This window comes from Rissa tridactyla, chromosome 7, assembly GCF_028500815.1.
Source record: "Rissa tridactyla isolate bRisTri1 chromosome 7, bRisTri1.patW.cur.20221130, whole genome shotgun sequence".
NCBI classification, from domain to species: domain Eukaryota; kingdom Metazoa; phylum Chordata; class Aves; order Charadriiformes; family Laridae; genus Rissa; species Rissa tridactyla.
The window spans coordinates 26661361-26686189 of record NC_071472.1 but is presented as its reverse complement, the minus strand read 5'-3'; positions in this window follow the sequence as shown (position 1 = coordinate 26686189).

The following is a 24829-nucleotide window of genomic DNA, read 5'->3' as shown; positions in this document are numbered from 1 at the left end:
TAGAATAAAAGAAAGAGGTACTGAAACACGAGGGGCAGTACCTGCTGTGGAGGTATCTCTGTGCCACGTGTGTGACCAAGAGTGGGCTGAAGGGCTGAGGATGGGCAGAGCGCTACTCTGTGCCACCCTTTCCTGCTGATCTGTCCTGCCCCAGCCACGGCAGTGTAGATGGTCTTGATGAGTTGCATAAAATGTAAAGTATATAAGTGTTTAGTTTTTTTTAAATTTAAACCTTTTCAGAAGATTCACAGAAAAAAGCTTTCACATTTTCAATACATTTCCACATCAGGACACCATCAGTCGATGCCTTGCTCCTACCTGTTGAATTCAAGGACATCTTGCAAGACTGAAACTCATCTCAGCCTGTTACGTGAGATATGTATGTCCCCAAATTAAGTAATCAGTCATTATACCATGCAATCTGATTGTTCAAAAAGCATTGGGAAGCTCAGAGATGAAATCTAAGGCACTGCAAAACCTGTCACCAAATATAATTGGTGTTAAACATTCTTGAGGTTTTGTGTATTCCCAGCATCACCCAGTTTTGTTTAGTTATCTGAAAGAGCAAATTTCAGAAATGAGTCTGTTCCTGACCCCTCAGCTCAAAAGGACTGCATGAGAGAGTCTATATTTCTAGCAGAAGAATTAATTTGTACTTGAATTTTTATTTCTCATTTTTCTGATAGTTTTCATTTATACACGCGACTCCCTTGTATGTCTTCAAGGTGCAATGTTAAAATTAAAATCAACACAAGTTATTATTTTGATTAGATTGTTTTATTCTAACCAAACATTTCTAATGCTTATTATAAGTTTAAAATATGTGTTGTCAGGGCAGGTCCTTAGCTGACACACACCTTGCTGCACAGAATCGGTGGGACTACGCTACCAAACGTTTGTCCTGCCTCGTAACAAACTTAGTGTTGCAAGATTTTGCAGCAGTCAGAATTTAGTTCACACTGCAAGAACTGGAAATCTAATTTACCTGTGTGCAGTTGTGTCTGAGCCTTCAGAATCTTGAGCAATGGGACTAGAAAACATGTTTCCATTTTGTTCCATGTTTAATATGTTGTCTTTCCATTTGCAGTACCATAACCATGCGAAAAGGTGGAGAATATTTTCCCATGATTGTCTGTGGTTTGCTCCTCCAGTACTATTACTGAATTCTTGTTTCTTGATTTTTACAGGTATTGTAGCAGACTGACAAATAGACACACTTCCACTGTTAATGAAAGGTAAGGAAATTTTAAATGAGTCATAAAAATAAATTTTTTTGAGATGTAAGTAACAGTAGCAGAACTCTAATTGTAAAAACTATGCTATTATAGTAAGAAATATAAGTAACAGCATGTGATCTTCTACTCAAATAAGATGAATGGATGAGCCTTGTATTTTAAACAGCAAACATTCTATTTGTCATTTTTTTAATGAATAGATATATTTTAAGTGAACGACTTCATATAACAGATATACCTGCAAAAAATGTAAGCTCTTCAAAGGACCTGACAAACAAGGAAAATGCAAGGTTCTCAGTATTTAATTCACTGGAGTTTGACTGTTCAGTTCTGAGTTACAAAGAGAGTTAATTACCCATTATTTTTATCTGAAGTGATATCCAAATGTTCTGGTCAATAATTCATCACCTTCTAAAAAATATATTATTTACAGTGAGGTAACAAGGATACATAAGATGCAAGATAAATGCATGATCAAAAGCGTGATCTTTCTTTTTCTGTTCTGTGCACTGGCATCACTAAGGGAATATCAGGCAGATTCATTTGGGTCATCTAACTCTAATTTGGTGTCTGGACTGAATCGGCTGTTCCCCACCACAGAAGGCAGCGGGCTGGCATCTTCCAGTTCAGTATACGTGGCATGTAGGCCTGAACTGGAAGGTTTGGTTCTGGAAATTAAATCCTTCCTCCACTGAAGCCAATGGGGATGTCATCACTGACTTCCTGGGAGCAACCTGAGTTGTAGATCTTGGACAATTTCTGAATTGTTTGAAATTCGGGGGGAAATGGCTGACGCATGCTTTTCCAGTCTGGACCTAGGCTGAGTCATGAGGAGAGACACAGCCCTAAAAAGCAGAGATTTGCTGTAATTTTTCATCTGAGTTGTCATTAAGACCTTGTCTTCACTAAGTTGAGATTTTTGTACTCTATCTTCTTTCACCCTGTTTCTTAAATATATTTCTGCTTTGCAGAAACTGTATTTTTCCAAACATATTAACTGATAGCACAGGGAAAGGAGATCTCTGCTTTCATGCCTCCTTACAGGCAGTTCTCCGAGATAGCCATATATGTATTTAGCATCGCTACCCATGCCGCTTTTTGTTATCTGCTAAGCAGAACATGTTATTTTCTCAGCAACATATAAAGCAGGCAAATGGCTGCTCATCATCTTTTTTTTCAAGAATGTTGTACATACAATTCTCTCCTGGCTAATAGCTCCTTCTATTGTCCATGATTTATCATTGTCAGGATTCTTTACATTTCCTCCTTATCTATTTCGCTGGAAATCTGTCCATTTTAAAAGGACAGCCTGAATTTAATTAGCCCATGCAGCATATTCTCATGTAGGCGAAAGCATATATTGTTTTGGAACATATAAGGATACAACTTTCACTGGTATGTTTTTGCTCCAGTTCTTTCTCTTTTTTTAACTCTTCTAAACCACTATAAAGTAAGTATCAAAGGTATCCTGGGTAATTAGCCATTACAGTACTGTCACAAAGGCTTCTGCAGTCAATACAGAGATAATTTGGGCAATGGTGAATGACAGCGTTGTCCAGACTTTTGGGATAATCAAGGACACATCCAGCTGTACCAGACATCTGTCAGACCCATGAATCATTTCAAGTAGCTTTGCAATAGCCAGGCAACTCGAGCAAAGATAAACATTCCAGCAGCGCACAGCCACAGGAAAAATACTGCTCCCACCAGGAAACATTTACCTGCTTAGTGCTGCAGGCCTATCGTTCAAAGCAGAAAAGGTACCACACACGTTTTTCTGATTTTGGCGGGGAGGACCCACGTTTGTAACTTACTGTACTATGAAGATGACTGAAATAGCATATCCTACATATGCACACGCATATTCATTAGAATTACTGGAGCAAGAAAAGAAAGGGGAAAAGTTACCAAAAAAAACCCAGGAAAGACTGAAGTAATCTTGCTAAATTTGGTGTGACCTCTTTGAAATAAGAGTCTTTGTACCGTTCACATCAGCCTGACTTTACTAGTTGTATGTCTTCTAGATTTTGCATGCATATGGCGAGGCTGTTATTCACTCTAAATGTGCATTAAGATTAATAAGGAGCTAGAAAACTCCCTTGCGCTTCCCTGTCGCTGTCACCTTATTCATGTGTTTGCATTGGAAAGCTGAAAGAAAACAAACCCAGTGCTGCACTTTGATGTCCTGGGGAAGACCTGTGAGCTGAGTCTGGAGGTGTGGATTTGGGGCTTTGCTTGCCACTGCCAGCTGCGTGGCAAGTTTCCTCCAGTCTCTGTGGTTTGGACTCCCCCCCTGAGTTAGGCAGGCCTTCTTTGCAAAGCACGCTGACATGTGCCCATTGGATTAAGTTATTCTTGCTGCTTTGCAGGTGGGTGGGGATTGCTGCTTTGTGTAGCATGTCGGCTCACAAGGATGAGTTAAGATGAAGGGAAAACAGCTGGCGAGATGAGGTGAGCCAGTTTCCCTTCCCTGCTTGAGGTGACCACAGATTATGGAAGCGAGCAAGGACTAGCCCAACTCAGATTCGGACAGTGTGGTTTTTGCTGCACTCTGCAGGCAGCAAAACTATATGGAATTGCTCCTAATAATTCCATAAAAATGCTATAATTACACCATACAGTAAAGGAGATTTCTGAATGACTGTGAGGTATCTGTCATACAAATATCTGCTACAGACTTCTTTGAAATGTCATTCTCCACGCTGGCACTGAAATTGTTTGTATTTTCCTTTCTACCTTCTGTATGGCAGTGAAGGGGAAAGAGTGCTATTAGGACCGCAGGGTAGCAACTGAAAAGCTTTGTTAAGATCCATCCAAAGAGTCTAAGAGCAATGCAGTGCTGGTGGTGGGGACTCGGGAAGGCTGTCGCGAGTGAGCGGAGGGGTGGCATGGGAGGAGGAGATGGGCCGGGAGGCACTGAAAGCAGTCGGTGAGCTGGCAGAAGGCAGAGATTGATTTGCTGCGAGCGGTGCGAATGCAGCAATTGCTTTTGGAAAGCAAGAGGAAGAATTACTGGTGAGACATCAGAGGTTGTGACTGACAGATTGGTAGCTTTCCAGTGACAGACTAAGGGTCATTGAAGTATTTGGGGAGAAAGAGTGAGCCCACCACAGAGAAAATGCCATGCGTTGAGGTTGCGTCTCATTATGAAGATGAAGAATTGCATCTTGAAAAGTTGACAGAGATGTTGACAAACTGTTGCTGCGTCCTCTAAACTTGCATTTGCCTTTGTCCCCTGCTTTGGCCTTTTTCTCTCCCACCATTCCCAGCTGCCGCTGCAGTTCAGTGCCGTTGTCACTTAGCTCTGAAGCCTGGGTAATTTAGGAACCTGGGCTCCTTTCTTAGCAATGAAGGTCTTCCTCTCATTTCCGTACAGGGGTGTATTTCTCTGTTGTGATGCCAAGTGTGGTAGATTGCCAGTTTCCAGAAATCCTTGTTTGTAGAGGATACTCACTCAGGGCAATCAGGTCCACTTTAATAAAGCAGTATACTTGAGCCCGTGTACTCCTGCTTGATTTCTGAGTTCTCCTGGCATCAGTTGCTGGTAGTTCTGTACTGATTTACCGTGTATATAACTCCAATTCCTAATCCATAATGCATTGCCCGTGCCATTTGGATATAATGTTGGTGCTTTCATAAGTTTTTGCCTCAGTGATTAAATACTTGAACACACACAAAACCTATCAGATCCAGTTTTGCAGATCTCAGGTTTCAGATCTCAGGTTTGCAATTCTGTGTGCCGGTGGAAAATGACGTAGCTGTTAGTGACCACAGCGTCCCTCCGGTTGTGTTGGCTCCTTAATGTCACCATTTGCATTGCTAAATAATTTGATCACTGATAAGAGGGAGTAGTTATTGACTGGAATAGGCAATGACACTCCTCTCCCTATATCTATTTGATTTGTAGGTTATTTCTGCTATTTCAATTTCCCGAGTTTATGTTTAGAAAGACACTGTTGAGTTCAAATATCCGGTTGCGGATTTGATTTATTGTGGAATTCTGTTTAGCATCTCATAGTAGCAATCTCTTCAGATCGTTGCCTGCCATGTCATCCTCAAGCTTTCTTTCAGTATCTTTATGGAACTGTTCAGACCTTTTTTTGCTTTGAAATAATCTCTAGCTGGTTAATCGCAATTCATTTTCCATGTGATATTCTTCAAGCATTTGCAGCTTTTGCAGACCTACAGAAACAGAATTCTTCCTGCAGCCAAAAGCCCTCAGCACGTTTGTTATTTCTGTGCTGAAAGCACTTCACTAATTTTGCTGTGTTGCAGCAGGGAACCTTTAACTTTATTTGCTTTTGTACCTGGCTTTGCACAGTGGCATTCATTCATAAATGTGAAAACTCACTCCTCTTACTTCCGAAAGTGTACATATAATTCTTCTACTGGAAACCTTGTGCTAACTGCCTAGTTATTTTTAGCTCTTTCTGTAAATTACCTCTCTTAAATATACTGCTATCATATGATAGGTTCTGTAGCGCTGTTACTGTTCTCTATTCTTGTGGTTTGATTTCAAGCAAGATTACATCAAGACAATGGGTCAGACTCTTTGGACTGGCAGAGCCTTGTCAAGTACAAATAGCAATGGTCCTGAGGAACTCATTGCCACAGGATATCCTGGAGGCCAAAATTATAAATGATTTTTAAAAGCGAACAGACAAATTCATAGATATTAGCAACTTGGTAATTATTAAATGAAGCGACCCAGACAAAACATTCAATACAGTGAGACCATAAACAGCTGATTACTGGAAACTAGGTTAATATAGCTGAGGAAAAATGACTCTGCACGTATCTTATATTTTATATTCTCTTCCTAAAGAACCAGAGCTGTTGTAGAGGAAGTACAGATACAGATGGACATCTGTCCTCACCCAGTTTATACTTTCAGGCAACGCTTGTGGCCTTTGGATTCTTGTAAAATGATTTTCAGAAGAAGGCTCATCAAAGACACATAGAATCTGACCCAAAGTATCCTAAAAAATTACAAGAGTTGCTACAGCAATACTTCTTGTCTGAGCATGGGCAGTTGAGTTACTGTGTCTGCAGCAACCGGGGAGTCTCAATAATAGACACCCCCCTCCCCAGTCATTATGTGATCTCCCATCAGGAGCAGGTCCAAAGGTCCCCAGGAAAGGAGAGACTATGCCTCCTTAGAGTTACAGTAATCTCTGACCCACCAGCACATGGGAAGAACTGCACCTTTAGCTCAATTAAATCACATAAAGACTTAGCTATCTACTATTGCTTTTTCATAATCCGCTTTAATTGTCATTGATTCGTATGTTCGGGAAGTGCCCTGAGCTGACCGAAGCTTTTCGCGTGTGTTTGCAGCTGACCGCCTGCTCTGCAGTCCTCAAACCGCCTGACTCAGGGTCCCCGCTTAAAGCTTTTCCTGGGCAACACCTCTGCCTTTGCCAGGCAGGGTTTTGCTTGCAATGCAAGGATTACACGAGGCAGGTCCCTTCTGTGTGTGCGTTCGGCTGTCACCCTCTGTCACCCTGTTGTTGGCCTTCCTGGCTTCCATTCTCCAAGGTCATCCATGCTTATAAAAACGAATGGACGTATTTTAACGAGATGAACTGGCAAACAGTTATTTAATCAATTATGCAGGAGCAGATTTATTACTGAGGACAATCTGGATAACTACATCCCACAAAAATCACGTTTAACCAAAAGGACATATAACTTATGGTTATGCAGAAAGAAATAGTGTTTAATTGCTTGAACTCTGTTAGGAGAGTACTCCAGCGGAGACTCCAATGCGATCAAGAAACCATTTAACACATGCAAATATATGTCATGTTCTACAACTTGATATTTTTCATTTTAATTTACTGTTAATCTGCTGGGCATTTGAATAATATACAATTTGATGTTTAAGAAGAAAGTTGCTGTGTTTTAAACATTATTGGCTACTTTGTTGATTTAATATACAAGGCAAGTGAACTAGAAAATATTTCCATGTGAATAAAGGATGGATCAAAAGGGCAGCAAGGTTGGTTTCTTCTAAATGTCACATGTCATGGTAACCAGGCATATGTTGGGCGGATTGAGCATGCTTCCACCACCCTGGAAAGAAGGGTCACTGTCCCTGCTAGATCTTTAGTAAGGACAAAGCCTTGCACAACACAGGCAGCCTGCAGCAGAGCTGTAAATGAGACAAGAAGATGGGTAGTTCAGTTGCGCGAAATGGTTAGGATTCAATTTGAGTAAGCGGAGGCACTACTGGGCATTTTGATGAGACTGGCTCATCTTGATTACCTACAGACGCCCCAGTGCCATCCCTGTGGTCACAGACAGACAATTCTCCAGTCGGGGAAGCTGTGAAGGGATCGGCTGGTTTGTGTCTCCATGTGCAGAGCCTGGTTTGAAACATGTGTCGGAGGTTTGGGAGCAGATAGCGAATACATCAGTAAGTAGGACCGAAGGTAACTCGGATCTCAAGAGGGAGCATGACTGCCCCAGGCACCTCCTACTGAAAAATACAGCTGGGACAGCTTAGGTGTCTGGAGCGTAATCTTCTGTGGTAGGTGAAAATCTCAATAGGTGTTTCAGATTACTTACTTGAGTCCATAGCAAATATTAATTAATGCGGCTTGATCTTATTTTGGCCAGTAATGGCAACATAACAAATCAAGGGAAACACTAAGAACAGGGAAATTTTTTTATTATCTATCTCTTAAAAAAATTATAGTTTCTCTTACGATGAAGAAATCAAAAGCACAAGCACAGAATATATTATGTCTGGTTAGATAGTAGAAAAAGACCTTCTATTTCATTTGTACAAAGCAGGTTCACATATTAGGGAAAAAAAATTTACAGCTCCAGACACAGAAAGACAGTAGACTTGGCTGTGCAAGAGTTTGTCTTGGGAGATTTCTGGAAAAGGAGAGATAAACGTCTCTCAGGGATGATCAAGAGCAGTAACTTCCAACGTTTTGCAATTTTTATGAGTCTTCATCACCTGATAGAAGCGTGGACCCTCATGGAGTGAATATAGCTTGCTGATAAAACAGCTTCCTCGCCTTTGTTACCTCTTGCAGGCCTTTAAATAGGCTCTGGATTCTCAGGGGTCACCAGTACAGAAGCTGTTTAGACACAGCCATAGCTAAATGCCGTACGGCCTCAGTGCTGGGGAGTGGGATTAGGGGAATGCTTTAAGTCTCTCCCATCTATGTGCTTCTATAACTGAACTCTGTTGCACCGACTTAGCAGCACTAAATATTGGCAGCAACAAGAACTAAATCCTACTAAACCTGTGTGGTCCAAATCCTCGTTGCTACAGGAAATCCTGCAGGAAAGGTTAAGGAGACGGGAAACTCCACGCTGGAGCTTTGGAGACTTCTCACAGTTGGTTGTGTTGTAAACCAGGAGGAAACTCAGCAGGTGGAAAGTTCTCCCTTTCCAATGCCTGTCAGGATTAGGTTTGTGGGAGGTCTCCAGAAGAGAAAAAGAGAATGGCAGAGGCTGCTTACACCACTTTTATTTTCACATGAAATGCTAAATGGATAGGGTTTGCACTGTAATGATGTCATGCCTCAGACTCTTACCTACACCTTTACATTCCACTTTGAAACATAATGGTGATGTACAAAGGCATGCCCGTAAATTTAGCACATATAGCGGCCTAAGAACTGGAAAAATGTTGCTTAAAAAACATCCCTTTTTTGTCCGACGATGCAATCAATATTTTTTAATGTCTCTAACAGTGACTCAGTGGACCTCAAAAGCACTAGTCCAATGAACCTAAGGAGAAAAAAAAATTACTTTGCAGAGCATTTTCTGGGATTATTTAATCCAAGTAGTGCTGTGGCTGTGGTGTAAATCCAAATTTGACAATTCAGAGCTGCTGTTCAAGATCTGTAATAATTACAATAGATTGACATTGTCATCCTTGCATAGCCTGCCAAGGACAGGTAATTCAGACTTTCCTAGGAGGAGCGAAGTAGTCACAGCTAATCCTCAGTTTATAAAGCATTTGAAAAAAGTGTCTATATCTTTTATTCTCTCCCATTTTTTAATTTTAATAACTATATTTTGGTAATACAATAGTGTTATCTCTATGGGCCAAACTGGACACGTGACTCAAAGTTACCTCATGGGCTTTAACGAAATTGTACTGGCTTGTATCAGGCTAAAATGGGTTCTAGTTACCTGTGTCCCACAGCAAGGCTTACAATGCCTATGAGAACTGTCATAAATAAAAGATGTAGATTCCCAGATTTCATTAATTTGGTAGATAATAAAGTACTTCAGGTGCAGTGTCAAATCATGCCAATATCACCTGACCCTTTTTCACTGGGATGAGTTGAAAGTTACTATTTATGTTTTGCTCCAAATAAATGGAGGGTAGGGGCAGGGGACCCAAAAAAACCTCCAACCAAACCATAACCAAACCAAAACACCACCACCACCTCAAAATAGCTAAGTATCTCAGCTTCTAAGATCAGCTCCCTTAAGTCTTGGAGCACCATTTGTGGGTGAAGTAGAGGTTTCCCTTGTAGCCAGGAAAGCAAGAATCTTTTCAAAGAATCTCTTTGAAGAAATTGCCAATCAATTACAGAAAATAAACGGTGTTTATTTAACTAGGGCACAACAGGAGCTCTGTGTGCACATTCAAAGGCAGGATTTGGATTTTAATCTGTATTTGTCCATCAGCAGGGCATGGACAATACAGAACATTAATTTACTCTGAAGGAGGACTTACTGAATTTATATGCTGCTTTGGCATGCATTTTTGTAAGCCTTTGTTCCCAGTGTACCCCCTCCTGTGAAGGTTACTGATAACACCCAACAAGAGGTTGCATTTCTTTGAAATGTAATTGAGTTTTTGAATTCCTAAGCATTTGTAGCATGCAAAAATATCTCAATATGTTGTCTCGAGGTGATCATCTTCTCAGAACAGCAGTAACCCTTTTTCTGCCCAGAAAAGCCTGTTGGCATTTACAGCATGCCATCAACTGGAATATAGAGTACCTGCAACAAATTTATTTTGCGAATGAGCAACTAATCAAGAATTATTTCTCTACATTATAGTACAATCACTGCTAATAATGAATACACTCAAGAAGATGGTTGTCTGTTAACAGATAGTTCATGAACCGAAAAAGAGTTAAACCCTATTTTTAAGAAATATTAATATACTACAACATCTGGCTTTGCTATGGAATGGCAATGCTATGAACATGATTTTTAGAGTTGCATGAAAAAAACCGCATAGACAATATATTAATTCTAAATTCTCTAGGTCTATTCTGTATCAGAGAAAGCATGTTAATGCTCTTTTTTTTTTTTCCTCTCCATATGGATGGAAATAGACCTAGCCCTTCCCTGTTCTTTTTACTGTAAGGCCCTCAGCTTGATCTGCTAAAGATAAAGCTAAGAAATGAAGATGTTAGAAGACCCCATGGGGAAGATTTCTCACATCTTCAGGTTACAGGTGTCTGAGTGGGTGTCTGACATTTTCAAAAGAGCCTCTCCTCTCTTGGTGAGACTGTCTCTAGGCTGGCCTACCAAGTCCTTCAAGTAAAGTAAGTTTGGCTCTTTCTTCCATGTAAAAATCACATATGAGCCTGCTTTATACACAGGTATCCTTTCACAAATTCAAGCATGTATGTGCCTGATTTACAAGTAAAGAATATGCTCACTTATAAAGCATGTAGTTGTACATTTGCATTTAAAAGAATCTGTGTCTATAGGTTTCACTTAGCATGGTGACCATTTTAAGCTGTATATAATTAATCTGCCATGGAAATTAGTTGTTTATTTATTATGTAAGTATGCCTTTTATTAAAACTGTTTTGTGAAAACCTAATTGCTGTTATAGTAATATAGCATAACAGTCCCTCACATAAATACATGATTATTATGTACAGTCACTTATCTGTGAACGAGCTCTGCTACTACTTTCCTTAATTAAGGATACAAAGGGCTCCTTCATCTTTGCATATTCCCTAGCTAGGACATTGATACTCATTATTTCCTAAGTCCAAACACTGAAACTGTGTCAAGAATGCATCTATCACCAGACGGGTACTTATAGTCAGCGGAATTTTCAACTGTGTCAGCAAATTCAGCAATTTGCAATTTCTGTGTGTCTGACGTGTTTTTATTGGTGAAGATCACTTTCAAATACCAAGATCATGAGAATGATTCCTCGGTTAGTCTCCTCAGCAGTCGAATGTAATGACAGTAATTAACAGCCTGTGATTAGCAGCCACTCCAGAAAGTCTTTGAATGTTAATTTGCTTCAACTAATATGCAGCACTTCTGTGTAATGAGATCTATGCTATAGGTTCACAGTGAAAGCAAATTATTTTCCAGCATTTAATCATACAAATGATTCTCAGTTAATCACTTGAACAGTAAACCTCAATGTTCTAATAAGTGACATTTGTTTTTCTGTCATTTGATTTATTACAAATATAGGCAATGGTACGGTATATTGAGCACTGTTTCTTCAAAAAAGGTCATGAGCACACGGTTCTTCTGTGGATCACATCGTAACCAAGGTGATCTCATTTTATCTTTTCAAAGCAAGGTATCCTCCACCTTCCCTTTACCCTACTCTTTTCTCTTTGGTTCTTTAACCTCTTGTTTTCTTTGGGGTGCTTTTCAGTATGGCACCTGAAGTGTTACCCCCTGAACTGCGTTTCTTCCTTTTCACACTGTGGATAGATTCCCAGGAAAACTAAACCAGTTGCACTTCGATGCACTTGAAGAGGGTTGAAAAGAAGCAAGACAGAATGAGCTCACGTTGCCAGTGGACAGTCCAGGAGAGACCATGAGATTGTCACAGCAGCATTAGGGAGTACCCATGTGAATGGCTGCATTCCTTTTTGTGTTTCATGTTTACAAAGGCTAACTATACTCTTTGCAGTTAGGGATGACCAAATTATGCCCTAGGTGGAGGAATCTGACGCGTTAGAAAAAAAAAGTTCATTATATGAGTGTAGGCTTGAGACAATTTGTTTTCTCTGTTCTTCCAGCTGTTTGGGCAAATACGCATTGTGGGCAGTGACACCACACATCGCTTTCCTCCAAGACTGTGCTTAGAAATATGTGAGAAGTTTTTCGCAGCAAGACTGCACGGCCTTCCTGGTGCCATGGGATGTTCAGGAAAAGTCTTTAGACAGCTCAGGACCTGCAACCCTCAGAGAGAGAGTCAAAGGGAAGGAGGAGCTCCAACCAAAGGACGCAGGTAGTAGATGGCAAAGTCCGTGAGCTCTGGGACTCCTATGGGCTGCTTGCTCTATCCTTCTAGAAACCTACACTGACCAGAGCCCCGTGAACCAGCATAATCCCACTGTGGGCACTGGAGCAATACCCTCTTTAGCACACTCCTCAGCCATTTTGTCTTCTAGTTCAGTTCACAATTGGGAGAAAAAAAACAGAAGTAGATAATTTGAGAGAGGTGTTTGGGGTTTGTTTTTAATCTACTTTTTAAAAATCAAGTTTTTAACATGCAAGTGAGTGCTGGTTTGTCTCTCCCCATTCTGGCTACTTTCTTTTCCTAGCAACCTTGCTCTAGTCATCTTCTTATTCAGATCTTTTGCATGAGAGGAATACCAGTCCTGGAGTGAGTACAGTAAACACCACCCTTAGCTGGAGTCAAGGCATGTACTAGCCCTAAATGTTTTAAGAAACCTCTGTAATTTATTGTAATTTGGACCAGATTGGACCAAATTTCCCCCTTGGAACCAAGATCTTTGGTAACAACATAGTCTCTTTTATTACTCCAGATACCCTTGGCATTGCAGAGGAAACTTCATCTGACACTTTGTGCAGTGTCTTGTCCCTTTCCTGTTGGGGAAAGGGGCAAACAGAGGAGCGCCCCATATCTAATTCTGCAAGCTGGCACCTGCCAGTAGGGACAGGTTTGTCGCTTTTTTTAGCATCATTCACTCAGCGCAAGAAAGAGGGTATTTTGAAAGTCAGCATTCCTGCAGATAGGTAAAATGAAGGGGAATGGATTCTAATCTAATTGTAAATGCCCTGTTTTTAAAACACTTCTTGTCAATAAATCCTTCCATTAACAGACATGCTGACAGCCCAAAGCACAGTCAAATCAGGAGCCCAGCTCTAGTTGTGATATCATATTTCCATCATTCAACGTACAAAAATTTGGAGAAAGTTATACATTGAATTGGCCGATTTAAAAATGCTTTCAGTCTTCAGGAGCTTGTTTTGGTAGAAATACTTAGAATTTTCCAGATTGTGGCATGTTTTCACCATTCTGCCTTTTATGCTGAGCTTAACACCTAAAATGTCCTACACAGAAACCTATCTAGAGGCTGAGCACAGGGTTGAAAGTGTGAGATCTTGAGCCACAATTACATTTTTGCTACTGAGTTGCTCCACGGGCTTAAGCAAATCATTTTCCAGTCACATAGTGAGCGAAATAATTCCCCTCCATCCCAGGGATGAATAATGTTGGTTAATAATTAGTTAATATTTTAAACATTTGGAATTGCCTATGAAGATGTAAGTACAATCTTTTTTCCCAACTATGTAGCATCCACCACTGTAAGGTCAGTTGTTGGAGCTGAGCTGGGTTCTCTTTCTAACAAATTTTACCTTGTATTTTTGGTTGCTGTCCAGTTTTCTTCAAGCTGCCGTCAGTCACGCGCAGGTAAGGAGTATTCTTAGCTTTATATTACTTTGCTGCCTCTCCAGCCCTGAATCTCCTCCTTCCATTTCTCTAATTTTGGCCTTATGCAGACTATTATGTCCTCTCTGGATATTGAAAACTGGTACCGCATATAGCTTATTAAGCTAAATTCGAAATCTGCTGGCCCATATTCAGGTTACTCAAGATTAAATATAACTTTTTAAAAAACAAGAACCAGCTTTTGAAGTAGTTTAGCAGGTACACTTTTCGCTTGTTTCTTCTTTTCATTTATTTCTTCTGTTCATAATCTTCTTATTACAAGCATGCAGCTCCATCCACTTGTAGCAGCATTCCTCCAATGCTACCATGAGATTCACTAGCAATGTTCTGTAAATGCCAGCCAAAATCTATCTGCAAGAACATCTGCTCAACAGTGCAAAACTGATGTAATTACCGACCATCATCTTTTATCCTCCTGCTGGGGCAACTGCTCCAAAGCATGACTTTTTGCCCTGAGCTAACAAGATCCAGAAACTTGCTGTTATGTACAAATCCTGCCACGGAAAACTAACATGGCTTATACACAAATTCTGGCAGAATCTTTCAGCTACAAGAAGTAACAAATACCCAAGTGGCATGGGTCTTGTGGAAATACTTTAAATTTTCTATGTTCTTATTTGCTGCTTCTGCTTCATACATTGCTGTTCCATGGGATTACTTTTAATAGTTGGCAATGATCATACAAAAGAATTCTTTTCAAAAAATATATAAATATATATAATAGCAAAAAGGATGTTGCAGATGCTCAAATTTGACTGTAATTAAATTATAACAGGTTGTCATGTATGTGTGTGTGCAAACAGATGATAGATACTAGGAGATTAATATTCTGTACATGTAAATGTACACAATAATGGTTCACAGTATTTGCTTGTAGGAAAAACAGAAATTCACACGCTTTATGGTACTGCTGGTGGATCTATATTGTGGAAACCTTCAATAGACATCCCATACCTTTCAGTGACTTTTTTCTGACAACGTACTCATATCTTCCTCTCCAGGAATTGTTTCCAACATCGCAAACCTCAAAGAGCTTTCAATTCATTACAATTTTCTCTCTCAAGGAACCTGATAAAGAAATGCTTCCATTTTCCTTGTACTGTAGAACTGACTTCCAGAGGAGCCACCTACCCTGGTGGCAGGTTTCACATCCAGTGTCTCTGGATCGCTCTTCAGTCATCGAAAGCATAATGTGCATCCAAAGCATAAAACTCTGACCACTTCAGGGCAGCAAAGCTTGTGCAGGGTCATACATTTCCCAAATAACATTGGTTCCACCTTGTTCCTGGGGAAAGGAGCTCTCCTTCCTGAGCTGGATGAGCCTCTACCTCAAGATCACATTGGGAAGAGTACGCAGTTTTGATTGCACCAGCATAACATTATAGCTTAGGTGGCTAGGGAAAATCAGCTAACCTACAGTTTTCCAGTCACACCATTTAAAAAAGCAGAGAAACCTGGATTGCTGAAATAAAATCAGAAAGATCCCACCAAACCAACAACATTTGATGTGCAAATGCAACACATAAAGGATGAGGTTTCCATTGTATTTCTATGTAAATACATTTACAAACCATAGCTAAACTTCTGGCAGAGCACCCTGTCAGCATTGCCTGCCTAAAGCTATGCGCCTGCGGGACTCAAGGCGGGAGCTCCCTGTTGAGCAATCTCTCTGCTTCTGCATTTCTGTGGCTTCCAGGCCTGTGTTCTGGTTCACGGAGATTTTGATCACCCCTTAGAACCTCTGTGTGATGATTTCTGCATCGCTGAAGCAGATAGGGTTGTGCTACAACAGGCTGTTTTCATAACCAGGTTTATCAGTTTCCCAGACACACAGGTATGGATTCCTTCTTGGAGGTAGTGAAGGCAGCTGAATACTGGTACCAAGTGGCATTGCTTGTAATGTAAATGGATGTCCATGCAGAATGGTGGGTTTTGCACGTTCTCTGCTATATTCTCATCTTGAGTTACTCTTAATCAATGTGTTCTCAGCATTGAGGTCAGCAGGGCTACAAAGTGCTGCAGCAGCGAAGAACTTCAGTCAGGCTTCGTGACTTAAATACTTCAAAAAGATCTGTGGTGGCACTTGCTCACCTCTTCACGCAGTTGCCCCAGACTTTTTGTTAAACCTGTTGATATTTTTATTTCTTTGGACAGCCTTCCTATCGCTACGTGTCTGCACTTTATCATCTGAGGAAAGAACCAATTTCAATGACAGAACTAGACCTTGTTATGCTATGAGTAATATTACACACAGTCCAGCACTTCTGGAGGGAATCTTGAACGCTGGTGCTTTATATACATGATAAACAAGGGGAATTTGGTTTGTATTTGAGATAATTTATGGTATAGCCTGCTTCATGTGTAGCTGCTGCTGTGCTGTTGTTTCATGCCAAGATTCATTACACATAATGGGTTGGCTAACATCTCTGGGACTTCTTAGAAGATGTGTTAAAGATCCCTAAAAGAAAAGTATGCAGATTATAGCTTCCCATGATTTTCATAAATGTTTTAGACATTTGGAATGTGTCATTAAAATTTTAACAAAAGGAACCGAAGGAAAGCACAGTACTAAGTATTTTCTTCTTCGTGCTTATTTTTTGGGTAATGAATTTTCTGCTGATTGAAGCATCTTTTGTCTGTTGTTCTTTGACTGTTGATTAACAAAGGGCTAGAACAGTTATCGTATCACTTAGTAAAAGCAGTGTTGTGTAGCACTGCATATGTAGTCCATGTAATCCTGACTTCCTAAAATTTTTGTGGTTTGTGCTTGTGGAGAAAGAATATAAAATGGAGATAAAATCCTGTCGGATTACAACGGTCTGCTTCTAGGTCCACTTAGCTGTTCTTTTGCAGAGGGATAACTGATAGGGAAAGGATAAACTGGGAGAGTCAGGCTGTAGATACCAGTACACTAGACAACATACAGTCCACTTACAAAAAGTAACCTAAATTTCCAGCTACAGGTCTAATATACATGACTGGTGAGAATTGCTTAGAGAGCAATTCTTAGTATTTCTATACATAACTCACTTGGAGGTTTACTTGTGTCAAATTTTGACCTCAGTTACACAAGTACAAATCCAGAATAACACCAGTAAAACCCATAGTCTTGCTCCAGAGTGCTGCCATGCCAGTGTGAAGTGCACATGGCAGCTAGCACCAATTCTCGCCCTTTCCCCCGTAGGGAACGGGCTGCAGCACCCTGAAGGGATCTGACGCAAGGCACTGTGAAGGTGATGGAAGAACACAGAACTGGAGAAGACCCGGTGTGAATAAGGAGAGTCTTTTGGGGCTGGACAAAGGGTCACTGGTGGATGGTGGAGCAGTGGGGCAGGGCCATGCAAGGACAGCAGGAAACTGGCAGAAGGTTGGGGAGTCTGCATCTCCTCTGCTTCGCTCAGTGATGAGGGCACCTTGGAGCCTGGTCTGCTCCACTGCTCTGCTGGCCCCCACAGAGGGCTATGTGCAGCTTCCAAATACAGTCTGTGTTTGGGTGAATCATTCACCTGTGATCACTTGAGCTCATTGCGTATGCAACACTATTGCTGTTAATCCCTCTGGTATTCCCAGCTCCCTGGATTTTATTTGGGTTTAGAGCTAGCGGTCCTTAATTTTTAGAGTGAGCCTTTGAGGCTCCACTAGAACACTCCTAATATGGGATTCAGTACTTATATTTTATTTAAAACACAGGGCTTGTTACTACAGTGCTTTTAACATTCTAATGTATACATAAAATTTTTATGGCGCTTTCTCTTCCTGAGAAGTCTCAGATATAAAACAATTTTTCAAGGAAAAAAAAGGCATGTAACGGCCCTGCTTTGCTTTAATTTTGGGTCCACAAAAGTCTCTTGCTATGTGTGATTGATATCAGTGAAAACAGAAAATAAATCTCCAGGAACAAAGCATCAGAGCATTTTTAAAAGCAGTTTATTCCTATGCTGGCCTCAGCACACTGCCAGTTTGGTCCCTTGCAGACCACGGGGTAAAGCTGCAGAGGGACGGAGCTGGAGACATCCCGACCACCTCACCCGCTGTCTCCGCAGTGGCCCCCAGGTATGTTTCTGGAGAACTGCTGCCCTTACTCATCTCCTCTGAGCCTAGTTCTCTCCTCACATATCGTTTTTCCCCCATTTCCGTTTCCCACCCAAAACACACACACCTCATCTAGAGGTGCTGCCAGAGATGAGGTGAGGTTGCAGCCCCGCTGTGATGCAGGGTTTGGTTCTGCTGGCAGGAGGCACAGAAATACCATGCTGCTGCGGTGCAGGAGCACCAGGTGGTGGAGAACCCCTTGGTTGAGACCCTGCAAAGGGGTGGGGGAGATCCCCAGGCTGTCCTTATGGCACTGCTGGCCTTTCTGCTGATGCAAAGCAAGCAGGAAGCCATCATGTGCATGCCCAGATAGCTGTAGGCAGCAAGAAGGATGATGGCTATAAGGTGTGTAGCAATCAGATCTTTCTCTTGTTCCTTCTGGTACAATAGGTCCATTGGCACAAAACCCTTTCCCTGAAGGTATTATCAATGTAATGTGACTGAGCCACAAATTCCATCTGGATGTCACCGTTGGGATCCATACCTGTGGTGCTCTTTTTATCTGGGACAAACAAAATACGGCATCCCTTAAAAGAACTTTGTGTTCACTCGTCACTTTTCTTCCGTATGGAAGTTCCTGCTTTACCAGGGAAATGGTGGGGTGTAACATTTCATTGAATGTCAAAAGCCTGAACGTGCACCTACCGGCTCTTCATCACGGGTTTATCTGTGGGCAGCTATGAGAAGCTGAACCGTTGTTGAAACCGAACCAAACAGAATCAGATCCTCTTTTTAACATTCAAGAGAGTTTGATTAGCTGTTTGTTGATATACTAAAATGTTTCAGACCATTCTTTGGTGCTTATTTAATCATGCTTTTCATACTATAGTAAAAATGCTAATTATTATTCTTACTGTTTTCATCTGGAACAGTAAATAGCATGGGAAAGGTGCTTACAGCGTATTTCCACATGGCTGAAACCAGGAATTACTGGAAATCTCACATGAAGTTCTGCTCTTATGAGATTTCCAGACCAAAGACCTTTAGATACATTAAGTTGCAATTTACAGATTTTTTTTTGTATTAATAAAACCAGGTCAGCCGCAATTTGTGAGATTTTTTTTTTTTTGCTAAAAGAAAAAAAATTGGTACAGTTCAAAATTAATTATGCATGTTTATAAATATGTGTGGGTGAACACCCTCAAAATCTATACACAGATTAGATTTATAGAGTACAATTCAATACTGTTTTACAAAGCAATAAAAGTACTTGCCGATTCTCATGAAAAACATCAATATATTTTAGTTTTAATAATGAAAATGTTTAATAAATAAGATCCAATTATCAGCTTCATGGATAATACAACACAAAACCTTTTTTTGCATGTCTGTGTATTTCATCTTTATTTTTATCAGTCTTCTCAATTCACTTTTAATATTTCTCCAGTAAATTTTTTTCGACAATAGACCTTGGCTAATTGTCCTACTCCTTTTACTTTGAATTTCACGATGAGGAGTTTAATGCAGAAAGGTTACTTATTTTTGTGAACAAGTCTGGCAGGGAAATGGGTGTTGCTTTGTTCAGTGTATTTTGCATAGAGCATATCATAATTATTTTTATATCTCTTGGTTGAAAGACAATCTTGTGATCTATTGTCCTTGAAAGCTGTTGTTGTGGTATTTTCCTGTATTTATTCTGGAAATACAACCCAAAATTTCATCTTGATGCAAACAGATACAAAATAATCCAGTTTATTTCTTCCTTATACTGGACCAGCAGCTTTTACCTTCTACTTAACATCAAATGGTGACGCAGCACTTGGACATTAATTTCTTTTTCAAATATGAGGTTGTTTTTCCCTCCATTGAGGTTTCATAGGGTAAAACTGCCCTAAGAGTGGGCATCACTGATTCTATCTACTTTATATGTGAAGTGCAGATGAGCACAAAAAAGTTATTCCCTTTTGCTACAATTACCTCCTCCTTTGAAGAAACTCTTCCCGTTTCCATTCCTTTTCCTCCAAGCTCTGGAGAGGAGCTCATAATTCAACAGTGGCCAGACATCTGTATGTGCTTATCTAAGCACAAAATATTGGAGTGAACATTGCAGCATGTGATTCGTGGTGGACTTTAAAGGCAGGCAGGCACTGGAGCTGACGCAGGAGGTGTGTGGTGGCCTGTTCAGCCATGTGCTGGCTAAGGACCCTTATTGACACTACGTGGGATGCAGAAGGCCTGTTTGTGGCAGTGGGAGCCGTCCCAGTTGTAAATAATGATCAGGCTCTTCGACATTTTTTTCCTTCGTGTGTTGATGCTGTATTTGGGAGCACGGATGAAGTTAAATCTTGTATTGGCTCACAGCTGGTGCCACTGTTGCCTCCCCACAGCCAGAAGGACAAGCGGACAGGTCGTTTTCTGCTTTGTTAAGAGATTTGAAGGTTAGAGCATCAAAATGGTAATTTCAATCAGAGCCAGTCTGGTTGCTCAACAGGCTAACGGAGCTACTGTGGGCTGTAGATCTTAATGCACGCGGAGACTGTGATCTAATTCTGAGCACTGCTTCTTGGGTCAGATCTGGTTGAGTCAAATTGCGACACGTCAGCCCATCAGGTTGCTCCTGAGAGGCTGCCTCCTGCCTAGGTGGCAGCAAAAAAAAATACAAAGAAGGAAGGAAATGAGACCTTGCTTTGCTGAACAAGCACAAATCTCTGCATTAAGGATTAGCACTTAGAAAATAATCCACTGTTGCCTTTAGTGTAATCTCAGCAGACATACTAAATTCAGTGTTGAAGCCTTTGCAGGTACTGTCAAGTGCCAGACAAAGGCATTCCTTGCAAATGGATGGGAGTAGAAAGCAGGGACTGGGAGAAAGAGAACAGATTAATTTCTTATTGCCACCCGATTTGTCCTTGTAGTCAACATCCAAGTGATGTTGACTAAAACAGGTATATATTCATAACACTGTTACGAATTCACAGTTTTATCCAGAAAGGAGAGAGGGATTGCAATGGCTTGATTTCAGGTATAAATACAAGAATTTATTCTCACTGTATAATAACTAATAAGGATTTGTAGGCACTTGAAGGAATAACAGTATATTTAAAACAAACATACAGGGGTGTTTAGAACCTTACTATAACCCTCCCCTGATGCACAGGTCTGTGCCCAGCCCCAGCACGCTAACAATAGCAGCAACAGCAATTATATAGCAACCGTAAGTGAGTAAAATTTTTCAAGACACCATAGGTACTGTATTAGAAGAAAAAAAACCCACCCAAACAAACAAATTAGCAAACAGAAAGCACAGCACAGCACTTAATCACATAGTTGTCTCATTTAAATCAGTGGGTCGACTCATTTTCGCATAATTATACATGTTTTTAAGATATGCTTGGTATGTCACAAGACTGTGTAATCTTATAATTGCAGCTATCCATTTCCCCTATGTTTGCCCTACCTTTGGAGGAAGGACTGCTCTTTTGTCACCAGTTGTAGGGTAGGTAGCGTGGCGGGGGTGCAGGCTCGCGACGAGAGCTAGTAAGCACCACGATGGAATGCACAGTAGCGGTGTCTTAGCTTAAAAATAATTAATTATTGCTGGAGAGACAGTAAAATACACAAGTTGGTTGAGGACAGCGATACTACAGCAACCTTGCAGTAGAAAAGGAGAGGGTGGCAGGGTAAATGGCTCCTGCCGCCTTCGGCGTACGCTGCAAAAGTCAAAACCAGTGGAAGCCAGACCAGGTAGGTGGAATTACAAGCGTGGAGCTCTGGCAGATATTGGGGGAGTGCAGGTGGTGGGAGAACAGTAGTAAAATGATGTGTTTTATGTTACTGGTGTCCTGTCTTTTATTTACTTTAGTCTGCTGGCAGGATGTTTCTCTGTAAACATTACCACAAAACACTTAAACAGGAATAAAAGTAACTTTTATTGAAGGAATTTAAAAGTAGTCTCTGGAAAACATGCGAGAAACACCATGTGGACTCCACATCTTCTTCAAAGTAGAGTGAACACAGCAGGGATCTGCTACTGTCACCAAAACCAAATCCAAACTGCACCTTTTAATATTTATATAATTGAAAGTACAAATCAAGGTTGCTGTCTGAAAGCGCAAACATTTCATGACAGTGAAAGAGTCAAACTCGCCTTTTCAAACTTGTAATAGAATACGGAGCACCAAATTAAGCCCATAGTTCTGGCATAAACCAGCAACATCAGGACAATAGTGCTTACCACATATTGCAAAATATAACTTTCCATTCTTTAGACTAATTAGAGAGGCAGCCAGTAGCACCACTATGGTTCTGTCAGCATTTCCACAATAAAACCCCCTTTTCAGGGCTTTATAAGTTGGCTGTAAAAAATTAGCTTCAGGCTGGAACTTGGCAAGCCATGGTTCACCCAGCAGCAAGTCGAGCTGTGTGTGTGGTTATGTGTGTGGTTTGTTGATTGTTTCCTAAATACAAATTTTAATTAAAATTAATTTTGCCACTTCTTGGAAGACAATAATAAAATAAACCAATTTTTAAATGAGCGTCATCACATTCTTTGGCAATCTCTTGCAGAAAGTTAATTGTGAAAGTATGAAGGTTTGAGGTGAGAAGCATACAGCCTTCTGATGCTTTTTTGTTTTAAATTAAATCATCGCAAGGGAAGTTCGAAAGCAGGTTGTTGCACTTCCACGATGAACTTATTTCACAGGGCGTGATCCAGACTCCATGAAAGACATCGTGCAGCTTTGATAGAAAAAGGCCCCACAAAAAGCAGCTCACATGAGGGCTCTGGTATTCAAATAGTCCCTGGAGCTCTTGGAATAGCCATGCCAAACGGAGGATCAGGGTGTCCCCCTCAGGCCGCAGGAATGTCCAAGCCACTAAACGCTTAGGTGGAGAGGCCATCAGTGTCCTCCTCCACTTGGCACCTAGCGGTGGCAACGTCAGCCCTTCCTAGGCTTGTGCCACAGATCAAACTGAGGGATCTCTTCCAGTTGTGGGTGGTAAACCCCTGTTTGTCAAATTTCCATGTTATGGATAAGCACAGGGCGCTACTTGAGAAGGGCTCACATAACTCACCTATATCCACAAATTTTGAAGTGCACCGAGTAGCATTAATAACCTCACTGCAAATGCTTCTCTTTCAGCTTCACTGCGGTCTGTAGAAATGCCCAAAGAAACTGGACGCTACTGTGCATCTGGAAACACTGCAACATGGGGAGAGAAGTGGAAGTATTTGAAAGGAAATCAGAAAGACTGGTAAGATGGGCAAAGCTGACCTTTTTTTTGTCTTCAGGGGAGTCTTCCTCATTTTAATGTGGTTTACATTTTGTTGTGGGTTTTGATTTATTTTTCTTTATTTAGCATTTTGCACACTTAATAACTGTTGACTATTAAAAAAGACAGGTAAAAAATTGAAGCCACAGAAGCTAGCATTGCTTCTTCCAAGGAAGCAAATAAGAGAAATACTCTAAAAGTACATAGGAGATGGAAAATGTCATCAATATGCACTGACATATTCTCCAAATCATTCTTCAATATAAGTGTCACGAAGAAAACTAACAATCCACATCCAGTATTCTTCAATCAATGAACAGTTGAAGATGAAAATTAATATTATAGAGTAGAATAACCAATTATAAGCCAATTCAAAAATCTATTCATCATGGACTCATTTTCTGCAATGGGTGGATGAGATTTGAAAGGGAGAGAAAGCGAGTGATTAAGCAGCACTGAGCCAACTCACCAGCTTCCTGAGCACAGAGCTTTGTCACCACCCCAAAAGGAGAGCTGATGTCGGATGAACAAGTGAGATATTTGGGCTCAGCCCTCCTTCCTGAGAACAAGGAGTCAGCTAAGAGGCTCTTACACAGAGGCAGGCTCAGGATCTCCATCAGATCAGCAGAATTTTGTTCCAGCGTTAATTTTCTCCAAGAGTAGCTGCCAGGATATCTTTGAACACATAAACCCAATTAAGCCAAGCTAAACTGATCATTAGGCTTTCAAGTATGTGTCTGCTGGTATTTTATAAGGCCGTAGTCTACTTAAAGTTTCACCTCCTGCAGCCACCCAAGGTTGATCCTGGGAGTCCACTGAAACAACAGGCAAAAGCTCCTAAATTTCTGGGAGAGACTTTGAGTGTCTCACAATTACAGAGGCTGCCCAGACCACTGTGGCTCACGCAAGGATTCCTACAAATTTCTCTTTACCCCTTCCAGCTGCCGAGGTGGCACCCACTCTGAGTAGCTGGTGTGATTTGACCTACACCTGTGGGCATCCCAACAGTGGGCAAGTGGGAAAGCGTGTGAAAGGGGTGTAGGAGACACACACGTGCTTATCCAGGCAAAGACTGAATTCCATTTGTCACCTCGAGAAGCCATTTACATTTTCTTATTTTTCTCCATTTGCAATAATCATCACGCTCTGGCTGTGACCACGCAGTTGTCATTCAGCAAGTGCTAGCACCTAGTGGAAAGCAAACAAAACCTAGTGTCTCCCTTCTCCTCCCTTCCAAACCCACCTCCTCACCCCAGCCCTAGCTTATATAGATAATTCACCTTTACACAAACAACCCAGAAGGCCCAGCAACCAGACACTTTTTTAAATAAAGTGAATAAACTGAATTTGTTGAACAGGGAGGGTATGCACCATTCCCTAGTCCCACTGCTTTCCACTGACCCTACACAGCCATTTTCAGTGACCCAAGCTCAGAAACCAACATCGCTTCTGCTCATCTGAGCTTCCGTTTCTTACAAGGTTAGTTCACACTTAAATATGATGCAGGACTAGGTGAGCAGATACATCGGAGAACATCTCCAGGGACTATATAGAGAGCCCTGGGCCAATAGCCCCAGGTCAACACCCCCGGCCACAGCTGGTGTCTGCCCATCCT